Source organism: Nycticebus coucang, chromosome 5, assembly GCF_027406575.1.
Source record: "Nycticebus coucang isolate mNycCou1 chromosome 5, mNycCou1.pri, whole genome shotgun sequence".
Taxonomy (NCBI): Eukaryota; Metazoa; Chordata; class Mammalia; order Primates; family Lorisidae; genus Nycticebus; species Nycticebus coucang.
This window is the reverse complement of record NC_069784.1, coordinates 47,483,568-47,505,642: the sequence shown is the minus strand read 5'-3', so window position 1 is coordinate 47,505,642 and position 22,075 is coordinate 47,483,568. Positions and strand designations below refer to the sequence as shown.

General features: G+C 44.1%; 1 long non-coding RNA gene across 2 annotated transcripts in view; it reads right to left on the bottom strand.

The window, feature by feature from the left end:
• Nucleotides 1-11,752: 11,752 nt before the first annotated feature.
• Nucleotides 11,753-22,075, bottom strand: part of LOC128586343 (uncharacterized) — an 88,972-nt gene continuing 78,649 nt past the window's right edge. For both annotated transcript variants that reach the window (XR_008380220.1, XR_008380221.1), the window contains 4 exons: nt 17,165-17,282; nt 15,879-15,994; nt 13,603-14,452; nt 11,753-13,552 (listed from right to left, as the gene is read on the bottom strand). This is a non-coding gene — a long non-coding RNA (uncharacterized LOC128586343). The remainder of the gene's footprint in view (nt 13,553-13,602; nt 14,453-15,878; nt 15,995-17,164; nt 17,283-22,075) is intronic.

Below are 22,075 nucleotides of genomic sequence, written 5' to 3'. Positions count from 1 at the left end.
CCTATTATATATAGGGGTATTAAGAATACCTGCAAGCAAGTATTAAAAAAATGCCTGGGAGGCTCAGTGCCTGTGGCTGAAGCAGCTAAGACACCAGCCACATACACCTGAGCTGGCGGGTTCAAATCCAGCCTGGGCCCACCAAACAACAATGATGGCTGCAACAAAAAATAGCCAGGCCTTGTTGCAGGTTCCTGTAGTCCCAGCTACTTGGGAGGTGGAGGCAGGAGAACCACTTAAGCCCAGGAGTTAGAGGTTGCTATGAGCTGTGATGCCATGGCACTCTACCCAGGGTGACAGGTTGAGGTTCTGTCTCAAAAATAAAGAAGAAAAAAATGGGAGTAAGACTGTTGCATCATATGGTAGGCTTATGTTTAAATTTATAAGAAACTGCCTAACTATTTTACAAAGTAGCAATTTAGAATACATTATTTGTCACTTCCACCAGCAACATGAGAGAGTTTCAGTTCCTCCATACTCTTGTCAATACTTGGTATTATCAGATGTTTTTAATTTAAGCCAATCTATTGAGTGTATAGTAATATTTCATTGTGGTTTTGACTTGCATTCCTGGTGACTAATTATGTAGAGCTTCTTTTCATGTGCTTATGTGCCATCTATATATCTTCTTTGATGAAATGTCTATTAGAATATTTTGCTTACTTTTAATTGGCTTGTTCTTTTTACTAACAAGTTAGAGCTCATTACATATTTTAGATATAAATTCTTTATCAGATACATGAACATGTTTTGCAAATATTTTTCCTAGATTCATATTTGTATGATATATTTTTTCATTATCTTACCTTCACCTATCTGTGACTTTTAAAATACAATTAATATTAATATTAATATTTAAAATACAATTTTAGTAGACATACTATAAAACATAGTATATAGTTGGATTTTGATGTCTTATCCAATATAATTGGAGTATTTGAAGCATTTACGTTTATTGTAATTTCAATATAGTTGAGTGTTTAAGTCTATGATCCTTCTATTGTTTTTTGTTTTTTCTGTTCTTTTCTTTTTTTGACTTTATTTTGATTGAGTTTTGTTTTGTTTTTTAGTATTCCATTTCTTCTTTTGACGTTTAGCTATGCTTCTTTGCTATTTTGTTTGTTTCTTTGTTTGTTTGTTTGTGACAGCGTCTCACTTTGTTGCCCCCAGTAGAGTGCAATGGTGTCATAGCTCACAGCAACCTCAGACTCAAGCAATTATTTTGCCTAAGCCTCCTGAGTAGCTGGGATTACAGGTGCCTGCCACAATGCCTACCTATTTTTAGAGACGGGGTCTTGCTATAGCTCAGGCTTCTCTTCAACTCATGAGTTAGGCTATCTGCCCACCTCTGCCTTCTACAGTGTTGGGATTGCGGGCATGAGCCACCACGCCTGGCCTTGCTATTCTTTTAAAGTGTTTTCTGTGTTTACAATCTGCATCTTTAACTTGTTAAGGTCCACCTCCACATCATATCATACCAGCTTGATACATGTATGAGAGTTTCACAGCATTATGGTGTCATTTGCCCTTCTCCTTCTTTGTACTATTGATTCATTCATATCTCTTCTATGGATATTATAAATTCTAGACTACATAATTATTATGTTTGTTTTAAATAGTTATTATGTTTTAAAGGAATTTTAAAATAAGGAAAAAATGTTTGTTATATGAATCCACATGCTTATGTTTGTTGAGCCCTTATTTCTTTGTATAGCTCCCAAATTTCATCTAGTATTATTTTCCTTCCTATTGAAATTCCTTAACATTTTGTAGTATGTTTATTAGTGATAAATTCTCTCAGCTTTTGTTTACCTGACAATGTGTTTATTTTTTATTTTATTTTATTTTATTTTTTTTAAGACAGAGTCTCACTGTCACCCTGGGTAGAGTGCTGTAGTATCATCACAGCTCTCAGCAGCCTCAAACTCCAGGGCTCAAGTGATCTTCCTGCCTTAACCTCCCTAGTAGCTGGGACTATAGGCATCTGCCATTATTTCCGGCTAGTTTTTCTATTTTTGGTACAGATGGGATCTTGCTCTTGCTCAGGCTGGTCTCAACTCCTGAGCTCAAGCAATTCACCCACATCTGCCTCCCAGTGTGTTAGGATTACAGGCATGAGCCATGGCACCTGGATATTTTGGCTTTATTTTTGAAAGATACTATTTCCCCTGGATGTTGAATTCTAGTTTGTGAGGTTTATTTTTCTTTTATCACTTTAAAGATGTAATTTCATTATCTTCTGGCCTGTAGTGCCTTTGACAAGAAGTCAGCCATCGCTCTTATCTCTGTTCTCCTATATACAATGTGTCCCTTTCTCTGACTACTTTAAAGATTTCCTCTATACCATTGTTTTCTAGTAATTTTATTATGTATTTTGCTGTGATTTTTCTCTGTGTTTATCCTGTCTGAGATTTGTAAAATTTTGAGATATGTATTTTATGGTTTTCATCAAATTTTGAAAACTTTTAAGAACTATTTTTTCAATTTTTTTTTTTTTTTTTGGTCCCCATTACTCTTTTTTCTTCCTGGGACTCCAATTACATATCTATTTTTTTTTTTTTGAGACAGAGTTTTGTAATATTGCCCTCAGTAGAGTGCTATGGTGTCACAGCTCACAGCAACCTCTAACTCTTGGGGTTGAGCAATTCTCTTGCCTCAGCCTTCCGAGTAGCTGGGACTACGGGCACCCGTGACAATGCCCAGCTATATTTTTGTTGCAGTTGTCGTTGTTTAGCAGGCCTGGGCTGGGTTCAAACCTGCCTGCCTCAGTGTATGTGGCTGGCACCCTAACCCACTGAGCTATAGGCACTGCCCTCCAATTACATATCTATAAGTGACCTGATATTATCAGGTGACCAGTTTGCTTCTATGTCTTCATTTTCTTTCTGTTTTACCTTGAATTCTTGAACATATTTATAATAGCTGTTTGTATTACCTTGAATTCTTGAACATATTTATAATAGCTGTTTACATTACCTTGAATTCTTGAACATATTTATAATAGCTGTTTTCATTCCTTTTTAGAAAACTCCAGCCTGATTGTCATTTTTAAGTCTGTTTCTATTGACTGATTTTTCTCCTGATATGGGTCACATTTTTCTGCCCCTTTGCATATTTGGTAAGTATTGGATGCTAGGCATTATGATTGTTAAATTATAGAATATCTAGATTTTGTTGTCTTCCTTTAAAGAGTGATAGAGTTTGCATGGGTAGGCAGTTCAGTTACCTTCAGATTAGCTTGATTTTCTTGAGGATTGTTTTTAAGCTTTACTAAGGCAGGTAGCCTTGACTCTATGGCTAGTTTAATCTTACTATTGAGACATGACCTTTCTGGGGACTCTGCTCAATGCCCAGGTGTTCAGCTCTCCACACTAGCTAACTGGAATACAAACAGTTTTCATTCCCGTGTGAACACTGGGAATTGTTCAGCTTATGGATCTTCAATAGTTATTTTATAACCAGTCCTTGTGCAGTTTAATCGGAGTCTGCACAGCTCAGTATTCATCCAGAGACTCAAAGGTTCTCTTTATGCCTATTTCTGGGGGTTCTTTTTTCTGTGTAGCTTTCTCCTCTCCAGTACGCTGCCCCCAAAATTCCAACCTTGACCTCCCCAAACTCTGATCTCTGTCTCCCAAATTCGGAGAGCCTGCCATGCTTGGCTGGGGACCTCCTACTGCTCTGTGGGCTGGAAAATGCTTCCAGGAAGAACATTGAGCAATTGTAGGACTCATCTGATTTGTTTCCTTTCTTTCAGGGGTTACCCTGTACTGCCTGTGTAGAATGTTAGAAAACGTTTTTTCCACATATTTTGTCCAGTTTTCTAATTGTTTTGGTAAGAGGGTGAGTTCGATACTCTTTATGGTCAGAGATGGAAGAGTCTCTTTTTTTCTTAAAAAGGCACGTACCCACATATGTCTTTTTCTCTTGCATGTGGTTGTGCCTGGTTGTGATGTGATTGTGTGTACACCAAGTTATAGACATGAAAGGAGTAGGGCTACAGAAAAGCTAATATGTTAAATGTGACAGGAAGCACAGTAGAAATCAGCTGGTCCTTGAGGACATTGATGATCCTGGATCCATTCTACCTTGGAAAATTATTGCTGCGTGGGAATTTTTGTTTTAATTTTAAACCCAATTGGGCTGGAGGTTTTGTTATTTGCAGTGAAAAATCATACTATTTAATACAAATTCGTGTACTAACACAATAGTAAGTACTCAGTAATTATTTTTTTGTTCAAGAAAATTTTAATCATAAGGAATTAACTTAGACATTTATACTCAGTAATGATTTTTTAAGTTCAATATACAAATATTCATTGTATACCATTAACAATTAGAGAATTAAAGTTAACAGGATAACATAAAATATGAAATGCATAGAAATAATTCTTCAGAAGTATATAGTTTCTACAGTATTCAATAATTATTAGCAAGTGATTTTTAGATATAATTATGTAATGTGTGCTACATAGATAATGAACTAAGATTTTTATGTTTATTTATTTATTTTTGAGGCAGAGTCTCACTCTGTTGCCCTGGATAGAGTCCTGTGGTGTCATAGCTCACAGCAACCTCAGACTCCTAGATTCAAGTAATCCTCTTACCTCAGCTTCCTGAGTAGCTGGGACTACAGGCACCCACCACAACGCCTGGCTAGTATTTTTTTTTTCCTATTTTTAGTAGAGACAGGGTCTCACTTTTGCTCAAGCAATGCACTGGTCTCAGCCCCCCAGAGCACTGGAATTACAGGTGTGAGCCACTGCACCCAGCCCCAAAATAAGACTTTCATATACATTATCTCACTTAATGTTATAGCCAATCTAAGAGTTAGGTAGTGGTTTTAGCTCCATGCTATAGATGCCAAACTTGATGCTGAGAGAATAGTGCATTTTTCATGCTTACAAAATTCAATATTAGGCACAGCCAGGGTCTAATCCCAAGCCTCTCTGACTTTAAAGTTACACTGTTGTTTAGTCTTCTTCATATTGATTTTCAAGTCCCTGAATTTAATCTACACCATACTTCTTTTCACTTAAAAGGAGAAACTGTTGATCATTAAAAAAAATTCCTTATAAGACAGGGATCAAGCTCACTTAGTCCAGATGTAGTGGGGAGAGAGAAAGTTCTAATCAGCTCCTGCCTCCCAACTTCCCCTGCTGGCCTATTTCTGAGGGAAAGGTGTGTGTGTAATCTGCTAGGTCATGGCAGCTAGTTTGATGTAATCAAGAAAACCCAAGTAGAAAGCCCCAGGAGCAAGCAACTGGGGATTATAGTTAGGTCTCCAGAAACAAGAGACCCAGAAGTTCAGCAAGGTTGAAGCCAGGGCATCCTGAACTGAAGGATTTTTCTTTTTTTTTTTTGGAGACAGAGGCTCATTTTGTTGTCCTGGGTAGAGTACTGTGGCATCATAGCTCAAACTCCTGGGCTCAAACCATCCTCTTGCCTCGGCCTCCCAAGTAGCTGGACTGCAGGCATCAGCCATAACACCTGGCTAATTTTTCCATTTTTAGTAGAGACAGGATCTCACTCTTGTTCAGGCTGATCTTGAAGTCTTGAGCTCAAGCTGTTCACCCATCTTGGCCTCCCAGAGTGCGAGGATCACAGACATGAGCAACCATACTCGGCCCCCCTGAAGGACGTTTCTGAGTCAGAGTCAATGACATGGGAGATTGGAAGTGAAAGGCACTAGAAAAAGACCCGTGTCGTGGTCCTGCTGTAGGCAAGAAAATGAACAGTGCTTTTTAGAAGTGCCAGGGAAGAGCCCACAGTCCCTAAGTCTTACCTTGTCTTTTCCAGGAATGCCAAATGTTATGGTGCAGAACAACACAACAAATCCAATAAACTCTCACCCTAGCCACTTAGTGTAAGTGAAGTTTCTGAGAGGTGGCATCCTGGAGGGGAACAAACAGAGAACTCAGAAGCAGAAGAAAAAGAGGAGTGATGCCAGGGGCTGAGCTCCATGAAGTACACATCCCTATGCACCCTGTGCAATGACCAACTCTAGCCAGACTCAGAGCAGAACAGGCAGAAGGCTCACAAGGCACGTTTCTGCTCCTCACTGTGTCTTTGCCACAGACTTTGGGCAGTAAACTGAAGTGAGTGAGCGAAAACACATTACCAACCCATGAGGAGGGCCCCTGGAGGGTGTGTGCACAGGCCTGTGTGTGTAGGAGGAGTGGGGAGCCAGGAGACAGAGAGGGATGAGACTCACCCTGCTCCCCTTCAATCCCAGAAACCCGAAAAGGACAATAATCTGGGTAGAACTGCCTTCAGAAGTGGGAAGGAGACAAGAGAAATCTGGGCATGACTGATTGAGTAAAAACAGCAATAAAAATTACATTAGCTATGGACAAGAACATGGAAAAATGAAAACAGCAAATTTGCCTGGGGGAGGGGCATGTGGGCTTGTGGATAAATTTTTTAAAGTCTGTTATTTCAATAAATAGCTTTTTAAAAAATGACATCCTGTGTTTGAATGTCAGGATTCTGTCTGGATATTCCTGAGTCTCCAGTTTCTGGAATTTAACTCCCTGCCCTACAGGCTGGTAGCACTTTAAATTAATCCGGAGAACAAAGCTGGGAGCCTTTGCCACATTTTAATGGCCTCCAGCTGCAGACGGGCCCCTCCTGGCCATAGCCAGAGCCGCACCCTCAGAGGGCTCTGCTTTGGGGCAGCCTGTGCTCCCAGTTAGATCAGCTCCCTGGAAAACATTACTACTGCCCCGTCACCATTTGCAGAAACCCTTGGCATGGGGAGATTTGTAGGCTTTGCCCTAGCTGGGTTCTCCTACGGAAGAAACCCACACAACACTGACTTGGGGCCATTTCTCCTCTCTGTAGCTGAGGGGTGGCCCGTGAGACTTTGCCGAGAGGCCTGGCTGGTTGACCCAGAAACTGAAAGTCCTGACAGTCCCATCCAGCAGCCCATCCAGGGCAGATGAAGCAAGGCGGCATACAGCTCCTTCCAGCTCCACCATCACAGCATCTCATAGAGAAGGTACAGCAAGGACAACCTGTCTTATAAATCATCACAGTAAAAGGTCACTCCCAGCAAGGAGAAGCTAGATGCTTAAATTATCTCCTGTGCTACTAAATAATTAAATTATTAAACTTTAAAATTAAATGAAATGGTGTGGAGGGCCTCAAAAAATTAAACAAGGAATCACCATATGATCTAGTAATTCCACTTCTGGGTCTGTACCCAAAAGATTTGAAAGCAGGGCCTTGTACAGATTTCTACACCACAGTCATAGCAGCATTACTCACAATAGTCAAAAGGTGGAAACAACCCAAGTATTCATCAATGGATGAACAGATTCAAGAAAATGTAATATATACATACAATGAAATACTATTCAGCCTTAAAAGGGGAATGAAGGGCTGGGCATGGTGGCTACTGCTGTAATCCTAGCACTCTGGGAGGCTGAGGTGGGTAGATTGCTTGAGCTCAGGAGTTTGAGACCAGCCTGAGCAAAAGTGAGACCCTGTTTCTAAAAATAACCAGGTGTTGTGGTGGGCCCTTGTAGTCCCAGCTACTTGGAAGATTGAGGCAAGAGAATCATTTGAGCCCAAGAGTTGGAGATTGCTGTAAGCTAGGAGGATGCCACGGCACTCTACCAAGGGCAACAAAGTAAGACTCTGTCTCAAAAATAAATAAATAAAGAATGCAATTTTGGTACATGCTACAATATGGATGAACCTTGAAGATACACTAAGCGAAATGAGCCAATCACAAAAGGACACTGTATCATCCGGCTTATGTGACGTACCTAGAATAGGCAAGTGTACAGAGACAGGAGGAACGCAGAGTGGTGGTTACCAGGGCTGGGAGGTGGGGAGCGGGACGTTATTGTTTAATGGGTACAGAATATCAGTTTGGGATGATGAAAAAGTTCTAGGGATGGCCAGATGTGGTGGTTCACGGCTGTAATCCCAGCACTCTGGGAGGCTGAGTCAGGTGGATTGCTTAAGCTCAGGAGTTTGAGGCCAGCCTGAGCAAGAACTGAGCCTGTCTCTACTACAAATATTCTTTCTTTTCTTTTCTTTTTTTTTTTTTTTTTGAGACAGAGTCTCACTTTGTCGCTCTTGCTAGAGTGCCACGGAGTCATAGCTCACAGCAACCTCAAACTCTTGGGCTCAAGCGATTCTCTTGCCTCAGCCTCTCCACTAGCTGGGACTGCAGGGACCCGCCACAACACCTGGCTAGTTTTAGAAATGAGGTCTTGCTCTGGCTCAGACTGGTCTCAAACCTGTGAGCGCAGGCAGTCCACCCGCCCTGGTCTCCCAGAGTGCTAGGATTACAGGCATGAGCCACTGCGCCTGGCCTCTACTACAAATATTAACAGACAAATTAGCTGAGCATTGTGACAGGTGCCTATAGTCCCAAATACTCAGAAGGCTGAGGCAGGAGGATCACTTGAACCCCAGGAGCTAAGGTGGCTTTGAGCTAGGCACAGGCCACATACTCCAGCCTGAGTAACATAGTGAGACTCTGTCTCAAAAAAAAAAAAAAAAAAGAAAGAAAAGAAAGTTCTAGCAATAGATATAGTGTTGGTTGAACAACAGTGGTTTTTTTTTGTAGAGACAGAGTCTCACTGTACCACCCTCGGTAGAGTGCCGTGGCGTCACACGGCTCACAGCAACCTCTAACTCTTGGGCTTACGCGATTCTCTTGCCTCAGCCTCCCGAGCAGCTGGGACTACAGGCGCCCGCCACAACGCCCGGCTATTTTTTTTGTTGCAGTTTGGCCGGGGCTGGGTTTGAACCCGCCACCCTCGGCATATGGGGCCGGCGCCCTACTCACTGAGCCACAGGCGCCGCCCGAACAACAGTGTTAATATACTTAATCCACTGAATAGTCTACCTAAAAATTGTTAAAATGGTAAATTTATGTTATGTATATTTTACTACAATAAAAAATTAAATGAAGTGTAATAAATAATTCATTCATTAGTCAGTGTGCATTTATGGTGAATTTATTTCCCAGCCCTGTAGTGGACAGAATACGAAAGTGAGTAACAACATAACCATCTCCAGGTCACCATTCACGGTGCTAAATATAGTTTTGACAGATCACACTTATTTCCTTCCTAGGCCCTGTCAAGAGAATCCAAGGAAAGGGATCCATTGATTTTTACCAATTTTTTTTTAAGCTTTGGTCCCCTCTACCCCTTCCCTTTCAGCAGAGCCGATACATGTACCCAGATGAACACTTACAACATTGTAATATAATCACCGACCTCTGTGCTTGGCTCCTCTTTAGACCCTGATCTAATCACCGACCTCTGTGCTTAGCTCCTCTTTAGATCCTGATCTTCTGTATCCCTATGGACGCTGTGTGTCCAGGTCTGGTGGAGAAGGTGGGATAGTGCCTCACATTGTGTCTGAGCCTGGCAGCATCACCTGGGAGGTTAGCATTTGGTTAGCAATGCAGACTGTCCAATGCCACCTCAGACCTAGTTTACCCTAATCTGCATTTTTAACAGGATCCCCAGCTGCCTGGTATGCACATTTCCATTTGAAAAGCCCTGGGTTAGAGGCTAACACAGGTGGATGTGAGCCTGTGTCTGGGGGAGTGTGTTCACACACACACCTTTTAAGGAGTCTGGCCACCCTCAAGCGAAGGCTGTAAATGGTAGCCTCTAGAAACATTCTTCCTGATCTCTCTTCTGGCTCTAGTCTCACCCACAGCTTTCCCCCTAGACTTTGGCCAAACGGGGCTTATGTAAGAAGAAAAGAAAAGAGAGCTGTAATAAAGACAGGATTCCAGCCTGCCTGGGCGGGGCAATGGGACAGTTGCTACGTCCTCAGATCAAATCTTATTACCCCAGCAAAATTGTCATGGCAAATCTCTTGCACAGTAGGCTTCTAAATTTCAGTTTGCTACTTGTTTCCAGGAAAACCATCAAAGATTTATATGTTTTTATTCATTTATTTTTTTGAGACAGAGTCTCACTTTGTTGCCTTTGATAGAGTGCCGTGGTGTCAGCAACCTCAAACTTCCGAGCTCAAGCAATGCTCTGGCCTCAGCCTCCTGGGCTGAGACTATAGGTGCCGCCACTACACCTGGCTAATTTTTCTATTTTTAGTAGAGACAGGGTCTTGCTCTTGCTGAGGCTGGTCTCCTACTCCTGAGCTCAAGCAATTCACTGGCTTCAGCCTCCCAGGGTGCTGGGATTACAGGCGTGAACCCCACTGCACCAGGCTGATTTATATGCTTTTGAAGGCACTCAGGCGACAAACATTTATTAAGCTTCTGCTGTAATTTCTGTATTTCACAGAAGAGAAGAGCAAACCAAAGGCCGAGGAAGGCTGGAGAAGCCTGCTATGATTTATCTCCCAGGATCAGGGCTGGAACGAAACTGTGAGCATCCTGACAGGCTAACGACTTGGTGCCCTTTCAAATTGATACTTTTGAAATATTGTTCAACATTTATTTAGCAACTCCAGAAATAAACTGGTTTTCTATTAGTAAGAATTCTATATAGAAACGGATTCTCTAATTAATTTACTCCCGCTGGCCAAAACAGAGTCTGGGTACCGCTAAAACTTGGCAGAATATTTTCCTCTTTTCTAATGTTTTTATTCTCGCTTCAGCTTTCCTTCACAATTTTCAAAACAAGACAACTGCATGATAGGAATACGAAAGGATGTAGCATGTAAGTAAAAAGAATTAGATGACTTGATCTCAGTAAGCCGGACCATGTTGCCCCTACTGAAGTTCAAAACTTACATCATTGGGCAGTGCCTGTGGCTCAATGAGCAGGGCACTGGCCCCATATACTGGAGGTGGGGGGTTCAAACCCAGCCCGGTCAAAACTTACATCATCATGATTTGCACTTTCAGGTATGGTTGGCATCAAGCCACGTGTACATGTGCATGGCATATCTCTGTGTAGTCTGCAAGGACAGATCAATCCTGGCAAAGAGGATTTTTAAATTGCCGACTTAAGGGCACAGTGTGCTTTTGGGAAAGAAACCAATATACGCATAACAGGGGTGGGGATGGGGGGAAACCAGTGGTGCACAGGTACCCTTGGCAGTAACTCGTTTTTGTTTAAATCTTTTCAATCCGGCTTGGACTGAAATTCAGATACACTCTATGGGCTCAGACTGTGAGGCGGCATACCCACCTCCTATTACCATGGGCGGGGGCAGAAAAACTTTAACCTAAGATCTCCCAGACCAGCATGTCACATCCTGTCTAGAGGAGGGCTTTCCCAGGCAGGGAGGAAACCCGCTTGGTGTTCTGCCCTGACGTCACGGTCTCGGGATGTCTGATGACGGGCAGGAAGCACACAGAGCAGCACGGGTTGTGGCATGCTGCGCCCCAACAGGTTCTTGCCACACAAACCAGAGCGGAGCCTTGGGTTCCAGAAACCCTTCTGTGGGAAATTAAAATGGCCTTCGCTGTGTTAGAAATTGCCGTTAGCCTCACCCCGTGGATCCTAACACAATGGAAATTTTGGGTATTTTCCCAGCCTAAGGGTGGTGTGCTTTCCTTGGAAAGGAATACCATCAAATGCAGCGCTAATCACATTTAGACGAAAGCATTGCAGATATTTCCTTGTTCCATCCAGAAAGCCTTAGCAGTTAAATCAGAAAATGCAGTCTTGGCAGGGACTGCTGGGGTTCCTGGAAAGCCATTCAGCGCAGACACCTGGGGCCAGATCCGCGGAGTAGCAGGAAGGTGTTCCCTTCCTCTGCCAGCCAGTGACAGCTGCTTTGTGGTCCATCCCCTGGTGTCCTAAATGGTTTGGTATGAATCAAACAATCTTCAGTCATCAAAGTTTCTTTAAGCTCTAAATTTCTGAGTCTATCAGCAAACATTCATTGAGCAACTAAGTAATCAAGGCACAATCCTTGGTACTATGAAATCAGTGTGGCTCCCTTCTTCCCGCCCCCTTCTCCAGAGCTTATCTATTTGAGTGGCCAGTGAAAAATCCAGGGAGCAACACACCCATTTATTTAGCATCTTCTGTTAAAGCACTATAAGCAAATTATTTTTCCAGATAACCAAAGCTTACTCCATCCATTAAATGCCAAGATTTTATCTGAGCGTTTCGATGCAAATCTTTTCAAAACATGCTACAGCAGCTGTTTTCAGAAAGCGAAGGCACTGAACATTGTTACCTTTCTTTTAATGTTTTAATGTTCTTTAAAGTTACTGTTAAGTCGCAATCATTTGTTTAACAAGTGTTTGTTGGAGACTAGTCTTGGTTGACTACTAGGAGTACTGGGGTGAAGATTGCAGGAATCTTGCCTTCCAGGTGAGGAAGGAATCAGAGAAATTAGCAGGCAATTTCCCTACAGTGAACCACTGCCTGACAGTATAAAGAGAGAATTGATCTCATTGTGAGGTGAGGAAAGGCTTCCACAGATGTTCTCTGAAGGCAGAGAGCTGAAGTACTAGTAATAATACAGACAGTCCCTGAGTTACAAACATCTAAGGAATGGTGGATTCACTTACCAGGAGGCTATTACAGGTAATAAGTAAATGTACCTGTTCTAACTTACATACAACTTCAACTTAACAAGCCTACAGAACCAATCTCCTCAGACTGCTAGTAGTTAAAAGGGGAATGAGGACTTGGAAGGAATCCTCTAGAAGAGGGAATTGTAAAGCAAAAGCCAAGAGGCGATATGGACCTTGGGGGGAAATGCGGGGGGTACAGGGAGCAGGGTGCGCTGTGCGGTGGCTTGTGCAGGGCAGTCGGAACAAGCAAAGCCTGGGGCTGGAGACAGGAGGAGAGCCCGGACAGGAAGAGCCTTGATACAACTTGGATCTCCGTCTTCTTTTTCATCTGTGTCCAGCACAATTGGATTAATCAATGGACAAATATTAATTGGCCACCTACTAAATGTCAAGTAGTGATATTAATAATTGCTAACAATGAGTGCTTACTGTATGCCAGGCATTGTACTGTGCCCTTCTGTGGATTATCTTATTTTATCCTCATGAAGTAGGGATCAGTATTATACCCACTCTATGGATGAGGAAATTGAGGCTCTGATAGCTTATGTAGCCTGCTCATAGTCAGCTCATCTGGTGCACATGGTGCTGGGTGCCACCGATGATGGTCTATGAGGCAGATCCTTGAGGAACACCCAGCATTTTGATGACCTAGCCTCAGCAGCCATGTTCCATCACTTCTGACATACTCTATTTATTTACCCTCTGGTAGTGTGCCATCGTGTCATCATAGTTCACAGCAACCTCAGTCTCTTGGGCTCAAGTGATCCTTCTGCCTCAGCCTCCAAGTAGCTGGGAATCCAGATGCTCACCACAGTGCCTGGCTAGTTTTTCTGTTTAGTGGAGATGGGGTCTCGCTCTTGCTCAGGCTGGTCTCGTACTCATGAATCAAGCAACCCATCGATCTGCCTTGGCTCTGCCATACTCTATTGATGGAAGAAGTCACAGAGACCCACCCCAATGTAGAGGGAGGGGACATTTGACTTCATCACTCCATCAAAGGAGTGATCAATGTATATTGCCAGAAGAGCTTTAGGGGTGGGAGACAGCTTTAGGTGCTGCTCTCTTTGGAAAATGCTGCTCTCTTTGGAAAATGCTGCTCTCTTTAGGTGCTGCTCTCTTTGAAAAACCCTGCCTCAGGGTACCTTGAGAAAAGGCCTGTAGACTGAGGGCTTGTTCCACTGTCTGCCTGGGCACCACTGTGTGCGTACAAACTACAGGAACATCAGCACCTTTGCTTTGGGATATCCCTGATTGAGTAAATTATGGAGACAGAGGGTGTTTTCTGGATCTCCACGTTGTACGTCCTGGAATCATTTTTCCCTTGTGTTGCCAAGGTTTTAGCACCAATGCTGGTGTGGCTGGGGGCACAGTCAGTATTCATTCTAATGATGTGGCTGGTTTTAGTCTACCAAGCAGTAATGGCAGCTGTCAGTCAGGGGACACAGTGGTTGTAATGTTTGTCTGTGAGAATTTTTTTTTTTTTTTTGAGACAGAGTCTTACTTTGTCGCCCCCAGTAGACTGCTGCAGAAACGTAGCTCACAGAAGCCTCAAAGTCTTGGGCTCAAGCAATTCTCTTGCCTTAGCCTCCTGAGAGCTGGGACTACAGATGCCCACCACAATGACTGGCTATTGTTTTTTTTTTTAGAGACGTGGTCTCGCTCTTACTCAGGCTGGTCTCTGAACTGGTAAGCTCAAACAATCGACCCTGGCATGGGTCGACACCTCAGCCTGGCATGAGCCACTGCATCCAGCCATGTCCATGAGAATTGAATACATCTGAGTCACGGCCTCTCTCCAGCAGACGGACATAGGCTGTGCTTCACTGAGAATTATGAACATGGTGTTACACTGGGAGGGCTTATCTAGGAAGGGATATCCTGGACAGGACTAGAATTGATGCTACTAAAGTGCTGGGAGGCTCAGTGTATCCAGGTAAATGCGACTTCATTTGCTGTGCTCACTTGCTGGCATCCCACCTGCCAAGATGCAGAGAGAGAATGTGGAATTACTGGGGTCAGGTACAGCGGCTCATGCCTATGATCCTAGCACTCTGGGAGGCTGAGGCAGGAATATTGGTTGAAGTTGAAGACCAGCCTAAGCAAGAGTGAGACCCTGTCTCTACTAAAAATAGAAAAAAGGAATAGCTGGGCATGGTGGTCACTCCTCTAATCCAGCTTCTCAGGAGGCTGGGGTAGGAGGATTGCTTGAGCCCATGAGTTTGAGGTTGCTATGAGCTAGGCTACAGTAACAGCACTCTTGCCCAGGTGACAGAATAAAAACTCTGTCTCCAAACAAAAAAAGGGAATTGCTGGATGACCAGCAATTTTATTGCAGTGGGTGATCTAAAGAATGAAACAGCAGCAGCAGAAGTGAATATGTAAGTTCCAGAGCACCTTGAACACCAGGCTGAAGGGTTTTATCCTTTTACTTAAAATAGTGGCTTTCAAATATTTTTGATCATGCAACCTTTTAGTACAAACCTTTTTTTTTAATTGAGACAGATTCTTACTTTGTCACCCTAGGTAAAGTGCTGTGGCATCACAACTCACAGCAACCTCAAACTCCAGGGCTCAAGTGATTCTCTCGCCTCAGCCTCCCGAGTAGCTGGGACTACAGGCGCCTGCCACAATGCCCAGCTATTTTTTTGTTTTTTAGCAGGCCTGGGCTGAGTTAGAACCCACCAGCCCTGGTGCATGTGGCTGGCACCCTAAGCACAGAGCTACAGGTGCCAAAGTTTTTTTTCTTTTTTAAAAACAGAGTGTCACTCTGTCATCCTGGGAAGAGTACCATAGCATCACAACTCACAGTGACTTCAAACTCTTGGGCTTAACAAATCCTCTTGCCTCAGCCTCCCAAGAGCTGGGACTACAGGTGCCCACCACACTCTGCTAGTTTTTCTATTTTTAGTAGAGATGGGGTTTTGCTCTTGCTCAGGTCTTGAACTCCTGAGCTCAAGCAATCCACCCACCTTTGTCTCCCAGAGTGCTAAGATGACAGATGTGAGCCACCACGCCCAGGCTAGTATAGTTTCTTTTTGAGTACTTCCTGTCAGAATTATCATCTCTTCCATAGTATGATACATAATGATGTTCATCATACAACCTATTCAAGAACAGACGTTGAGGCAGATGAGGACAAATAATTATTAAAGATAATTCTAATATCTTTTCCTGTACCCCAGTAGATTTGTGTATATACATGCTGTGGAAGGCCACTGGCTCTGACATGGGATAGCTGAAAAGGGTGTTGCTCTCAGGATCCACATGCTCAAGGGGGCCTGTGAGGAAATCTAGGGCTGTGGAGTCTCAGGCAGGTTTCCTTGCTTCCTCTAGACCTGGCCAGGCCCCAGCCCTCTCTCTGGTTTTGTTGCCAAGAGAATCTATTATTCATGTGTGAACTTACCTGGCTCCCTCCTCGTTTTTCAGATGACTCTTCTTTCCCAGCTCTTCAGGGTAGAACATTCACTGCGTTGTTCCATCCTCTGAACAAATTGCACCGAGATCTGCAGACCTGCAATGCTTCAAATAAAGGAAAATCATGTCTTATTCTGTCAAAGCTTTTTCTTGATCTAGCCTGAAAAGATTTCCGGTCTGTGTTCCTCAGTTCCCATGTGCTACAATTTCATCACCAAAATCTTGATAGCTCCTTTTCTCTGGCGGCTTGCGTTGGAACCTTGTGAATCACCCAGTGGGGCAATACTGCTGCTCTGCGTAGGAGAATGTCTGATAATATTGTGTAATACACATTCAGCAGTGTGAACACGCACAGCTGTTGAATGCTAATGCTCTCGGCAGGCTAAAACCCACAGGCCCTGGGCTGCACTGGAGTGATGGTCGGGTTGTGTAGGCCTCTTGTTTGGCCATGAGCTCAGGCTGGCATTTGGTTGGAGAACATGAGCTTCTACTTTTCAGTGGAAGGGGAAGGATGTCAGCCCATCAGTTTGCATTGCACCTACCCTGTAGTGGATGCAGCCCATTTTATCCACCTGCCAATGTTGGGGAACACCCAGGTTTAACTATTAATAGTTATTCAGAACTTAACGGGGAAGAGCAGCAGTGAGCAAGTCAGAGCCTTGCTGTGACATTAGGGCTCAGCCAAGACAAAGGTCAGACCAGCAAGGTGCACAGGGCACAAAGTCTAAGGAGGCCTTCACTCTCAGGGTCTCACAAGTCAGGGCCTGAGAGTGGCACCTCTTTAGACTGTGCCCATGAGGTCCTCCACTTCTCCCACCTGAGTCCTGGCTTTGCTTGCATGCCTTTGCCTGTCTGGACTGACAGAGTGTCCAGGACAGAGCCTTCAGGATATGGGGTAATGGATCATTTTTTAGCAAGGTTTTAAGCTGAATTTCATCTGGTTTAAGCATACACCAGAGTCTGAGGTTTTCTCATTAGTCCAAAAAGGCTGAGTCCAGATGGAGCTGGGAATATGGTCAGTGGTGATTCAGAGTTTTAAAAGTCTCTAACTGAGGCTAGGAAACTAAATAGCAGAGGTTGGAGAGGAGAAATAATTCCAGTCTATTGCATACTCGTATTCACACGTGTCACTGAAGCCTCTGGCAAGTAGACTGTATTGTTCCCTCTGGTTATTGAGAGCATTTGAATCATATGTCTACGTCCTATTGGTTTAAGGAGCATTGGCCTTATGAGCTCTGACCAGTGGGCCATCTGTTACCAAGTTTCGAATGTTACCTCTGTAAGTCTGCTGCTCAGGCTCCTGGCCAGGCTCTGTCACATCCACTGTTGCCAGCACATTGGCAGCAATATTTTGAGTGTAATTCCATTCACCTTTCACTCCTTCCAAGTCCTTCTGCAATGAATAGCACCTAATGAAATCCTTCCAGCTCACACACTTTTAACCTTTGAGTAAACCTTGAATAGAGGCCAAGGGCTATCAAAATAGCTTCAATTGCACAGGTAATGTTTCTCCTGTGTCTGGACAGAGTCAAGGCTTTTGATAAAAGGAAAAAGTGAGAGCAAATATTTTTGTTTTTGTTTTTTGTGCGTGAGAGACAGGGTCTTACTCTGTTGCCTAGACTAGAATTCGGTGGTGCAATCATAACCCACTGCAACTTCCAGCTCCCAGGCTCACGTAATTCTCCTATCTCAGCCTCTTGAGTAGCTGGGACTATGGGTACAAGTCACCATGCTTGGATAAATTTTAATTTTTTGTAGAGACAGGGTCTCAGTGTGTTGCCCAGGCTAGTCTTGAACTCTTGGCTTCAAGCCATTCTCCTGCTTCAGTCCCCCAAAGTGCTGAGATTACAGGCATGAGTTACTATGCCTTGCCTTTTTAAAAATGTTTACTTTTTAAATGGTGACAAGCTGGAAACAAACTGAATGACCAAAATAGGGGACTAGGCTGGGTGAGGTGCCTCACATCTGTAATCCCAGCACTCTGGGAGGCAAGGCTGGAGGATCATTTGAGCTCAGAAGTTCAAGATGAGCCTAAGCAAGAGTGAGACCCTGTCTCTACTAAAAATAGAAAAATTAGCTGGGCATCATGATAGGCACCTATAGTCTTAGCTACTTGGGAGGTTAAAGAAGAAGGATCGCTTAAACCCAGGAGTCCAAGATTGCTGTGAGCTAGGCTGATGCCACAGCACTGAACCCAGGGCAACAGAGTGAGACTCTGTCTCAAAAACAAAACAAAACAAAAAAAAAAAGGGAACTGGCTAGGTTATGGTACATCAACTTGAAGGAATGGTATGCAGCAATTAAAATAAGTAAGAAAATAACCTTATAAAAATATATTACAATGTTATAAAACCAGAAGAAACAGAATACACGATTATATTTCACTCTGTAAAATATGTGAGTGCAGGGTTTGGAAAACATGCAGATGTAAAACCAGTTGTTTTGGAGTTTTGTTGTTGCTGTTGTTGTTTTGAGACAGAGTCTCACTTTGTCACCCTGGGTAGAGTGTCGTGATGTCATAGCTCACACTGGCTACTTTTAAAGACAGGGTCTGGCTTTTGCTCAGGCTGGTCTCAAACTCCTAAACTCAGGCAATCCACCCCCCTTGGCCTCCCAGAGTGCTAGGGTTACAGACAGGAGACACCTCTGGCCCTGGAGTGGTGAGTTTTGCAATGACTTCTTTTTCTCATTTAAACATGCTTTTAGTGATGTCATTTGCATAATGGTAATATAATGAATTTTTTGATGTTCAAAAAATTGCTAAGCACACTGAAAAAAATTAAAATGATCTGATGAAAACTAGAGATTTGTTGTTGTCCAGTGACTGGACATATCCCACTCTTAACAGGCCCCTATGTGGGCTCTGAGTTCCAGCTGTCAGAGTTGAGACCACAGCCTTGCCACTTTCTTTTTTTTTTTTGAGACAGAGTCTCACTATGTCGCCCTTGGTAAGAGTGTTGTGGCATCACAGCTCACAGCAACCTCAAACTCTTGGACTTAAGCAATTATCTTGCCTCAGCCTCCTAAGTAGCTGGGACTACAGGTGACCACCGCAATGCTTGGCTATTTTTTGTTGCAGTCATCGTTGTTTTAGCTGGCCTGGGCCGGTTCAAACCTGCCAGCCTCAGTGTATGTGGCTGGTGCTGTAACCACTGTGCTATGGACGCTGAGCCAGCCTTGCCACTTTCTACTATATAACCTTGAGAATAGTCTTACTTCACTAAATGGAGATGCGCATGATAACTGTTTCACAGGCTCTCATAAGTCTAAGACTTAATATATGTATAATGCTTAGAAAAATTCCTGGCCCAGAATGAGCACTCAGTAAATATTGGTTTTCATGATTATACCATGGCTAAGCCCAGTGCCCTAAGCCACATCAGCCTGGGCAAAAAACTAAAGTCATGGGAATTTCTCTGGCTTGATAGTGACCCGTGCTTGTGGGTCCCCGCTGCCTTTTTCCAGAAGGCTTCAGGGGTATCTGGCAAGCAAGGGTCCTTGTTGCCGCAGCTGGCTGGCAAGCAGAGAAGCCCTGCCGGCCAGTGTAAGGCCCACTGCCCAGGTGGAGAGGCTGCTTATCCCTTCCAAGGACACGGTGGCGCCTGCTGCTGAAAGCGGCAGGGCTGGCTGTCGAGGTGGCAGCTACTGCAGATGCCACAGCAGGTGTGATCTCCGGTGGATGCCTAGAGTCACAGCCAGCTGCCCTGGTCCAGTCCACTTTGGGCCCTGCCACCCTGTCCGGGGTGGACAAGCACATCTTTTGAGTTTCCCCAAGGGTATAGCACATCACACTCGGCCTGCCAGGGTGGAAGGCGAGTCTGAGAGACAGACACCGACCGGCTCTTCCCGCCAGCCGTCCTCTCCTCTCTGCCGCTGAACCCTGCACGGTTGGAGACTGTGAACTAACTCTCGCCTCTGTCCCAGGAGGCCCCACAGGCTTCCTGCCACCTGCCTCCCACTTGTCAGAGGGACAAGCCCAGACCTGACCTAATGTTCATGCGAGGGCCATTCTGCTCCAGCTGGGACCCCCACAGCACAGAGCCAGACTGACAGCCAACCTGGAGGAAATGCTTGGATGTAGGAATGAGAAGATGGCCTGACAGCCAAGGGCAGGGATGGCCAGCATGGAAGGAGGGAGGAAGGTGGGAAAGCAGGTGCAGGGGAGGAGGAAGGGAGGTCCCCCGCAGATGCCAGGTCAGTTGCCACCTCCCCAGAGTGTCTTCCTCACCACTCCCTGTGCCCCTATTCTTCTCTGGCTTCTAATCTATACTAAAAAAGGAGGTTGGAGGTTGGGGGGCTGGGTCGTTCACAAGCGTGATTGACTCATCCCCCTCACCCCAGGGACAGACCTATTATCACACATAACTCTTTCTTTCCCCCCATTAGAAAAGAGAACAATGCTCATTAATAAAGTGGGGGGTGTCTGAGGAAAACAGGATGTTGTGTAAAGGAAAGAAGGTGCCAAGTATAAAAAGCCCTGGTGGAAATAAAGTGCTCAACCAGTCCTGTATCCATTAAAGTAATAACGGCGCTGCGTGGCAGGTTTATCACTCCCTTGCAGCTCTGCAGCGTGGGAGCTGTGGCTCTTTTTAAAAATAAGAACAGAGTCGGGTGCTGCTGCTCCGATGTGCAAGGGCAGGTCTCTCGGTCCTCCCCAGCGTTCCTCTCTTTACCTTCCCCCCAACCTTGGACTTCTCCCAGACTCTAGAACCATCGCTAAAATTCATTTCACTCTTTAATTAGATTTCATGGAGTAAGGGAGCGGGAGGGGTGCTGGGAAAGGCATGCATATGCCCTCTTTCCGCAGAGAGGGGTAATGCTGTTGATCGGGGAGGTGGGACAATGGTTGCTATGGAGACATATTCCCAGACATACAGACACACACTCATTTTAATGCCTTTTTTTTTTTTCCAGCAGGGGAAGGATCCGGTGCCCTATTTTTAGTGTCAGATTTCAGCAAAACAATTCACTTTCATTTCATCACACACACACACGCTGCTGGGTTTTAAAGTAGGTCACATTCTCTGGCTGTATCAAGAGCTCAGATCTGTCTTGCTTGAGTAGTGCAAGCTTCCACGGAAGATTTCACTGATGGAGGGGAAGATCTCACACTTGCCTTGGTATGGCTTTCTTTCATTTTGGTTTGACAGGCATTAGAATAGGCGGAATGAATAGCTGTAGATAAATTTACATTTTAAAGACTAATGCAAAATGCCTAGGCAGTGATAATAGGAAGGGGAGGTATAGAAATTAAAAATGACAAACCCGTCTGTTATTTTCTTATCAGATTATCACTGATCATAAAAAAAAAAAAAGGAATATTCCTTGAGTGCCAACACTGCACAGCCCGTTAGGGAAGAAATAAGTCCTCAGCTGCCCAACTTAAATGTTTTTGATCTTGGTTCCAAATTGACTGGGTATGTCAGGATATGTGAATCCAGAACTTGGGGTTTTATTTCTGCCCCAAATTGCAATGTTTAAACGTTTCTGTCTGCATTTCATGCTTTGTGATATTTGCCAAATCTCTCAACCCTTCTGAGAGGAGAGTGCCCCATTGACTGGAATTAGCACTAGAGGCTCCCGGGCAGAATGAGCCCAAGGCAAGTTGTAAATTGGCCAAGCGGCTTCAGAAGGCCCAGATTCACATACAGGGTCTTCCGTGCTTCGTGTTCCCACCAAGGTCGGTTCCTTTTTCTAAGATGAAAGCACATCTAGACTAACTTAGGAAGGGACATCTCTCTTCACATGAAACTCAGAGTTATTAACTGGAATCTTTAGGTTTGAATGGGGGAGTTATTTTCACACTGGCAGAGATCTCAGGCTTCCTTTTCAGAACACAGACTGGGGAATGCCTGTGAATAGACCCAAAGGGTACCCCGTGATTCATAACTTTAAGAATAAAAGCTTCGTGGAAAAAGAAAGACTGAAATTAAACCATCAGGAAATATTGATGGTGTCGTCCAAGTAGTTGAATATTTGGTAAATTTTTATTTTCTCCTTAATAACTCTACATTTTCCAAACTTACATAAGCATACATTGACTTCTTAATAAGAAAATAAAGTAACAAAAAAATAAAAAACAAGGCCGGGTGTGGTGACTCACACCTGTAACGCTGCACTCTGGGAGTCTGAGGTGGGACTATCCCTTGAGCTCAGGAGTTCGAGACCAGCTGAGCAAGAGTGAGA